This window comes from Hordeum vulgare, chromosome 7H (genome assembly GCF_904849725.1).
Source record: "Hordeum vulgare subsp. vulgare chromosome 7H, MorexV3_pseudomolecules_assembly, whole genome shotgun sequence".
Classification (NCBI taxonomy): Eukaryota; Viridiplantae; Streptophyta; class Magnoliopsida; order Poales; family Poaceae; genus Hordeum; species Hordeum vulgare.
In genome coordinates, this window is record NC_058524.1 from 593,930,908 (window position 1) to 593,937,969 (window position 7,062).

A 7,062-nucleotide genomic window follows, 5' to 3' on the forward strand; every position below is an offset into this window, starting at 1 on the left:
TCCCAGATGAGATCACGGACGTCACGAGGGTTTCCGAAATGGTCCGGAAACGAAGATTGATATATAGGATGACCTCATTTGATTACCGGAAGGTTTTCGGAGTTACCGGGAATGTACCGGGAATGACGAATGGGTTCCGGGAGTTCACCGGGGGGGGGGGGCAACCCACCCCGGGGAAGCCATAGGCCTTGAGGGTGGCGCACCAGCCCTTAGTGGGCTGGGGGGACAGCCCAAAAGGATCCTATGCGCATTGGAAGAAAAATCAAAGAGAAAAGAAAAGAAAAAAGGAGGAGGTGGGAAGGGAAAGAAGGACTCCACCCACCAAACCAAGTAGGACTCGGTTTGGTGGGGAGTCCTTCCCCCCTTTGGCTCGGCCGACCCCCTTGGGGCTCCTTGAGCCCCAAGGCAAGGTCCCCCCTCTCCCACCTATATATACGGAGGTTTTAGGGCTGATTTGAGACGACTTTTCCACGGCAGCCCGACCACATACCTCCACGGTTTTTCCTCTAGATCGCGTTTCTGCGGAGCTCGGACGGAGCCCTGCTGAGACGAGATCATCACCAACCTCCGGAGCGCCGTCACGCTGTCGGAGAACTCTTCTACCTCTCCGTCTCTCTTGCTGGATCAAGAAGGCCGAGATCATCGTCGAGCTGTACGTGTGCTGAACGCGGAGGTGCCGTCCGTTCGGCACTAGATCGTGGGACTGATCGCGGGATAGTTCGCGGGGCGGATCGAGGGACGTGAGGACGTTCCACTACATCAACCGCGTTCACTAACGCTTCTGCTGTACGGTCTACAAGGGTACGTAGATCACTCATCCCCTCTCGTAGATGGACATCACCATGATAGGTCTTCGTGCGCGTAGGAAAATTTTTGTTTCCCATGCGACGTTCCCCAACAATTGGTTATTGGTCGGAGACGAACATAAAGTGGACACCCGAGCTCCCTTTTCTTTTCGCTCGTGTTCGCCGGTGGCCCACATGGTAGCCAAATAACTCCTCCATGCCTCTCCCGTGCGCTACAACTCACACCGCTGTCCACCGCGCCTACTTGTCGGATCATACGCGTCGTTGTTCATCACACCTCCTCCTCGGAGCACACCCACCATCCACTGCGCCTCCTCACCGAACCAGACACACCTCCCTGGATTTGTTATCTCACAACACTGGGTCCGCGCCGCCGTGTGTGCGTGATAGCTAGTTAGCCGTCGGCCGAGCTGCCTGTCCACACACGTGCTAGCTAGCTGCTAGCCTCCGCCGCTGGCCGAGGTGCCCGCCGTGTGTGCTAGCTAGCCGTCGCCGCTGGCCGAACTACCTGTCGTGTGAGCAGGCGTGAGCGCGCGCCGCAGGGTGCGGAGCACGAGCGTGCTATGCACGACGTGGGGCACGGGCGGGTACACCCACAGGACGCGGAGCACGGGCAGGTGAAAGCGCGCGAAGCGAAGCTAGGTGTAGTTCGAGAAAGGCTCGCCCACCAGATGTTCAATTGTCACAATATGTGTCCCCTTTCGTTGGACGCATCGGTCAATTCAAATGAAAAAAGTGGACACGGCCAAACGGACGAACGACCCAATGATTTGTCGTCGTGTTTCTTTGAACAAAGTACACACGCAATCGCTCGTATGAACGTGCATTCACTCATCGCTCGTATGAACGGACATATCTTTATAAGCACCTCCTAAAGACTAAGCCGACGTATTACTTTAAGATTTACGAAGTTATCATAGCCACCTCATCGTCCACGAAAACGTCTCCTACAAATCTTCTAAATTTGAAAATAATGCGAGAATCCGAACTTACATCGAAGTTGCTCTAATCCACGAGCGCCGCGAAGAAGCCGTGTCAGGCTGCCCCTCGCCCACCGCCTCTGCTTCCTCCTATAAAAGCCTGCCGCCGAGGCGCGCCCCCTCTCCTCTCTTTCGGATCTCTCGTTCGGGCCGCGCCTCCGACGTCGACCGCCTGAGCCGCCTCCTCGCGTCTCCGCCACGGTTCCCCTTCCCTTTCCCCTCGTCTCGAATCGCGTTCGGTTTTCCTCCTCGCCGGCTTTGCTTCCTGTGCTCGTGATGTTATATTCGGCCCCGTCTCCGCGCAGCCTCGGGGAGCGATCGATCGGGGATTCCGTCGATTTTGCTCTGACTTTTTGTGTGACCCGAGGGCCGAAGCAAGGCCAGTCTCTCGTGCTCGATCGGTCATGTCAGATCGGCCCCCCTGCACGTCTTCCTCCGTCGGTGATTTCAGATTTGAATTGAACGCCTCTCGGTCGCCCGTGTTCGGCCTGTTCCCGATCCAGCGCTCTCGCCGTCATAGTTCCGTCGTCGTCGGTTATAATACGAGGTGGATTCATTGGACGCCCTCGTGGATTCTTATTTCACCGGCTGAATCCCGCTTCTGCTGCTATGTGTCTGTGCTCTCATCCTAGATGCAGCAGAGGCGAGGCAAGCCGCAAGGGACGCTCGCTAGTTCTGAAGGGACGATGATAGAAAAGAAACGGTGGAGGTTTGCTTCCTGTTATATATGGTTATAATTTGATTGATTGATCATGGTTCAGCGGTTACTCACCAACCTGCAGCTTGGATGTGCATTTGATTTATTTCTTACGTTTGCGCAGCACAGTTAATCGACAGCACATCGGATTTAGATTCGTTCGTTGATGGTTGTCCAGAAATTGGGTGTGTATTCAATTCCTTCCTCTCCACCGTTCAATTTTAGCCTCCAACAATTATGTTTTGGATTTGGTGTTCATTTTCCAGAAATTGGGATTACTCGGCTTACCGGGAGCGACTTATTATCTTCTTGTGCTTGGATGATCAACTCTCTTTGTTCAGTTTATTCTTCTCCACAGTTCAATTATTCTCTCAACAATTCTGATTGCCTCAGCATGGCGGTTCTTCTTCCGTGGCTCAAATTTTCGGAGCTTTCTTACTCAATATTACTTCAAAGTTCAAACTCAGCAGATATTACTTTTCCCCTGTCCTGGTCATTCTCAGCTCTTGCAGATAGTGTCTTGCGAAGGATATATAATTGGAACCTCTGTTGTCTACCTGACCTTCCCAGTCTTATCATTTACACCTTCTCATTGTTTGATCCTAGTTTTCCCCTTATCATTTACCTCCTCTTATTTATAGAAAGGTATCTTTGTTCGTTGCAGGTCTTAGTGTACGAACTCAAGGCCACCAAGCTGATGCTGAGTTTGCAGTTCTTCTAAACCTACCATCTTCTCAATTCCTTAGCTTAGATAAGTAATAAGATCTCTTACTAGGCAATATTTTAAATTCAGATTTAGCTGCTAAGGTGCAAGATTGAAGCTTCAAACTAGTGGCACATCCTACAAACAGAAAAAACTTAAATCTCGTATCCTCTTATTTTTATTTCATTTACATGTTATTGTCTTGATTTAGGTTTTTTGCTTCTGCCCTCCATATGTCAGTTGCAGATTTGGCGTAATACAATGCTTGTAGTGAGTCGGAATCTGTTATAATCATCTGGTTTGCTATCTATCTCCTTGTGGTTTGATTGGTTATCTGTACTCTTGATCCCTCGGTTTTCGTGTTAAGGTGTCAGGTCAGTGTCTTGGCTGCTGGTTGATTTGTGTTGGCCGCCATGGGTTGGTTGCAGGACTGGAGATCTGGTATGCAGAGGTTCTTGGGGTGTTGTATTTTGAAGGGGATTTGAGGCAGGTCAGATCAGATTTGAATGGCTATTTCCCATGTGGTCGGCATCAAGCATATGATGTGGATTCTGATTGTAGCAGCTTATCTCGCTTTTGGTGTGTGTTTGTGATCCTTTGGATGCAACAGAAGAAGGGTAGTGGTTTTGTAGAGTCAAGCGTGGAGGATGTTTTGGTGTTGAACTGAAGTTTTGGATCGTTCATCAACCTGGAACTTTCTTGGTCGCTCTCCAGAAATTGGAATAATATGGCTTAGAAGGTGGTGTATTTTGCCCCAGCATGGTGGTTTCTTCTGGAGCTTGAACTTATTTCAACCTTTCTTTTATTCTATAATTGAACTCCCATGACATTAGATTTTCTCTGCCTTAGTCAGTAAAACTCTGCTCTTGTAGATGCTGACCTGTAAATTGCTATAACTGCAGTTTGGAACCGGTGTTGTTATCATCCGTCAACCATAGCTGGCCTTCCTAGATGAGACGGGCTTTCTTGTTCCTGCCCATTGTTTGATCCATGCTTGAGCTATTTATAAAAGTACCATTTCCCTCTAACTGAAAATTTATAGAAAGGTCTCTTGCGCATTGCAGGTTGTAGTTGACGAACTCAAGTCCAACCTGATGATGAATTTGTTTGCAGACATTCGAAATCTATGAGTATTGTTACAGTTCACCATAACTTACATAACTTACAAATTATATTAAGGCAATATTTGTAATACGGATTCATTTGCAAGGTGGATGAGTCTAAGGACAATCCGAAGCTTTCAACTAATGGCACATCCTACAACCCAAAAAGACTCTTGCCCTCCTATTTGTTCATTTCATTTAGCTACTTGGCCATGTCTTTGATATAGGTTTTGCTCCTGCCCTTGTGGTTGCAGATTTTTCTTTAGCCAGTAATGACATGGAATCTGATAAATATTTTGGTTTGTGATCTAGCTCTCCATGGTTCGATTTGTTACCTGTACTTTTGATCCCTGTGTTCTTCTAGTCTCTGCCAGTGTGGGTTGCAGGATATAACATTTCGGATTTTGTGGATTGGTTATGGAGTCAGGTCAGTTTCTTGAAATGAAGCTCCCTGTGGTGTATGAACAGTATGTTGGAGGGGACTTGAGGCAGGTCAGTTTCCCATGTTTGGTCACACTGGTCTCGGCGACGTCAGAGTTGGATGGCTATACCTTAAGTACTTTGATTTATCTTCGTCTGATGGCTCAACATGAGTACAGTTATCCCTCAGCATGAGGTGGGTTCTCGTTGTTACTGCTGATATCTGCTTGTGGGGTATGTGTCTGTTCTCCTTCAGATGCAGGAGGGCGACGGTTGTGGAGTGATGAATCAGAGGGTGGAAGTTTGATTTACTGTTCATGGTTTATGTGGATTGGTTATGACTCAATGCCTTATGATAAGATAGCAACTTGTGGGCTGAAGTTTTTGTTTTGGATTGAAGTTGGATTGATCGTTCAACCATGGGATGGGGATTAGAGAATTTGCGATGTGTGTTTGAATAATTGATCCTCATTTATTTTCTTTGTTTGCACAGTTGAATTAGACTTACAACATCTCTGATATCGATTGTTGGTTCTCCAGCTATTGGGCTTATGGGGCTTTCCGGAAGGTGCTTTGTTTTGACTGTTGGTTTACACAGGGTTTCTTCTGTTGACTCCATCTTTCCTGATTTGCTTTGAACATTGTACTTCCTAGACATGGTTTTCATTATGTGTCCCTGCAGATTGACATTGATGAGAGATAATATAGTTTGCCACCTGGAACTGGTGTTGTTGCCTAACTGATCTCTCCCAGCCAAGCAGGCTTTACCCTATCCCGTCACTGTTTGATGCATCATTTAGCTGTTTATAGGCAGCTTCGTTGCCCCAAAGCAGAAGTTCAAACGAAGGTTTCTTGGTCCCTTTCAGGTCCTAACTGACGATTTAAGTCCAACCTGATGATGAATATGTTTGAAGATCTTCTAAACCCTGCACATTTCCAATTCATCGTAATTTTTTTGACATATAATTTATCTTATGGAGACAAAATTTAAATATTCAGATTGATTTGGTGGATATACAAGGTTCAAAGGTTGCTCTGGAGAATCAATCTAGACGGGACGTCCTACAACCGAAAAAACCCAGTGCTCTCAGTTTTGATCTCTTGAAGAAGCTTCAATTGTCTTACCTGCCTTTTGCGTGTAGCATTGATTGTGGTTTTTGCTTCTGCCTTCTTGTGGTTGCAGATTGTTTAGCCCAAGCCATGCTGGTAGCCATCAAAATCTGTCGCATTTTTGGTTTCTGATCCTCTCCTGACTTTGTTAGTTGTGTAATGTTGTTGGCTTCATATACCCAGAAAGAGCTTAGGGATTATCGCTTTATACCAAAACAAACAACAGAGAGTTGAAGCTTATGAACTGGAAGCTTGAACAAACAGTTTGCTATGGACACTCTACTCCTCATCATGTCTTTGATTAGTTTCATCTCCACTGAATATGATTCCGATTTGTTGGTATGGAATTGATTTTCAGAAGTGATGTTCTTCCGCTGGTTCTCCAGCGGGATCTGGATTACGAATCTCCGATGCATCTTCTCGGTTTGCTGGGGAGCTTCCTATTTTAAGTTGGCAACTTGTAAAATAGTCTGGCCAAGTTTGATGATTACTGCTGATTGTATACTTTCAACTCAAGTAGCTTGTACATATGTCAGTTTGTTCCGTACTGCAGTTATCCTGCATTTGAAGACACAAAGCGTCCACGCATCTTACGGTCCTCTAATGGTTAATTTGATCTAGATTCTTGAATCTTCAATTACATATTCTCAAATCTTCAGTTACATGTTATTGGTTTTCGAGCTTCCAAAAATACTAATTTGATGATTCCTGCCAATTGCACACCCTTAAATCAAGCTTATACATATGCCACCCATGATGTTTCATACTCCAAACATTCTGGACTTTTAAGACACGTAAGTATCTGTTCACACATCTTATGGTTCAAAACTGTGAAAGCTTTCTCTGTGCCTACTGATGAAGATATTAAAGATTGAATATTTGAATCACCCTCACCCCACTAGAGAAATTATTTACTCTCATTAAGGTTCTGGAATTTATAGCTTTCCTTGTTCATGCCCCTATGTCTCTGTCTTATGATCTTGTGCAAATGTTTTGTGAATATTTATTCCCTTTGGTCAATCATGTGTCGTGCCAATCCTGCCTTTGATTGACCGTGTGGCTTGTATGCTTAGATGAATAACTGGTTGTAGTGTTTGCTAATTTTTGTGTTTAGTAGTTTTGTAGTTTAACACTGCCTTTGCCGGTCCCAAGCCCGGATGAGAAAATGTGGAGGGAACTGCATCGTTTGCATTACAACTTGCATTGTCTCCAAATATATTTTGATTTGAGTGACAGGGAATGA

The 7,062-nt window shown here is 45.9% G+C and overlaps 1 long non-coding RNA gene across 4 annotated transcripts; it reads left to right on the forward strand.

The window, feature by feature from the left end:
* The first annotated feature begins 1,928 nt into the window (after positions 1-1,928).
* LOC123413295 lies at positions 1,929-6,179 on the forward strand. 4 transcript variants are annotated; one of them, XR_006613722.1, is made up of 4 exons: positions 1,929-2,495; positions 2,608-2,668; positions 2,750-3,925; positions 4,089-6,179. It is a non-coding gene; the product is annotated as an uncharacterized LOC123413295 (long non-coding RNA). The 4 variants fall into 4 exon arrangements; XR_006613721.1 differs by having other exon boundaries at positions 1,929-2,668; XR_006613720.1 differs by having other exon boundaries at positions 2,608-3,925.
* The last annotated feature ends 883 nt before the right edge of the window (positions 6,180-7,062 follow it).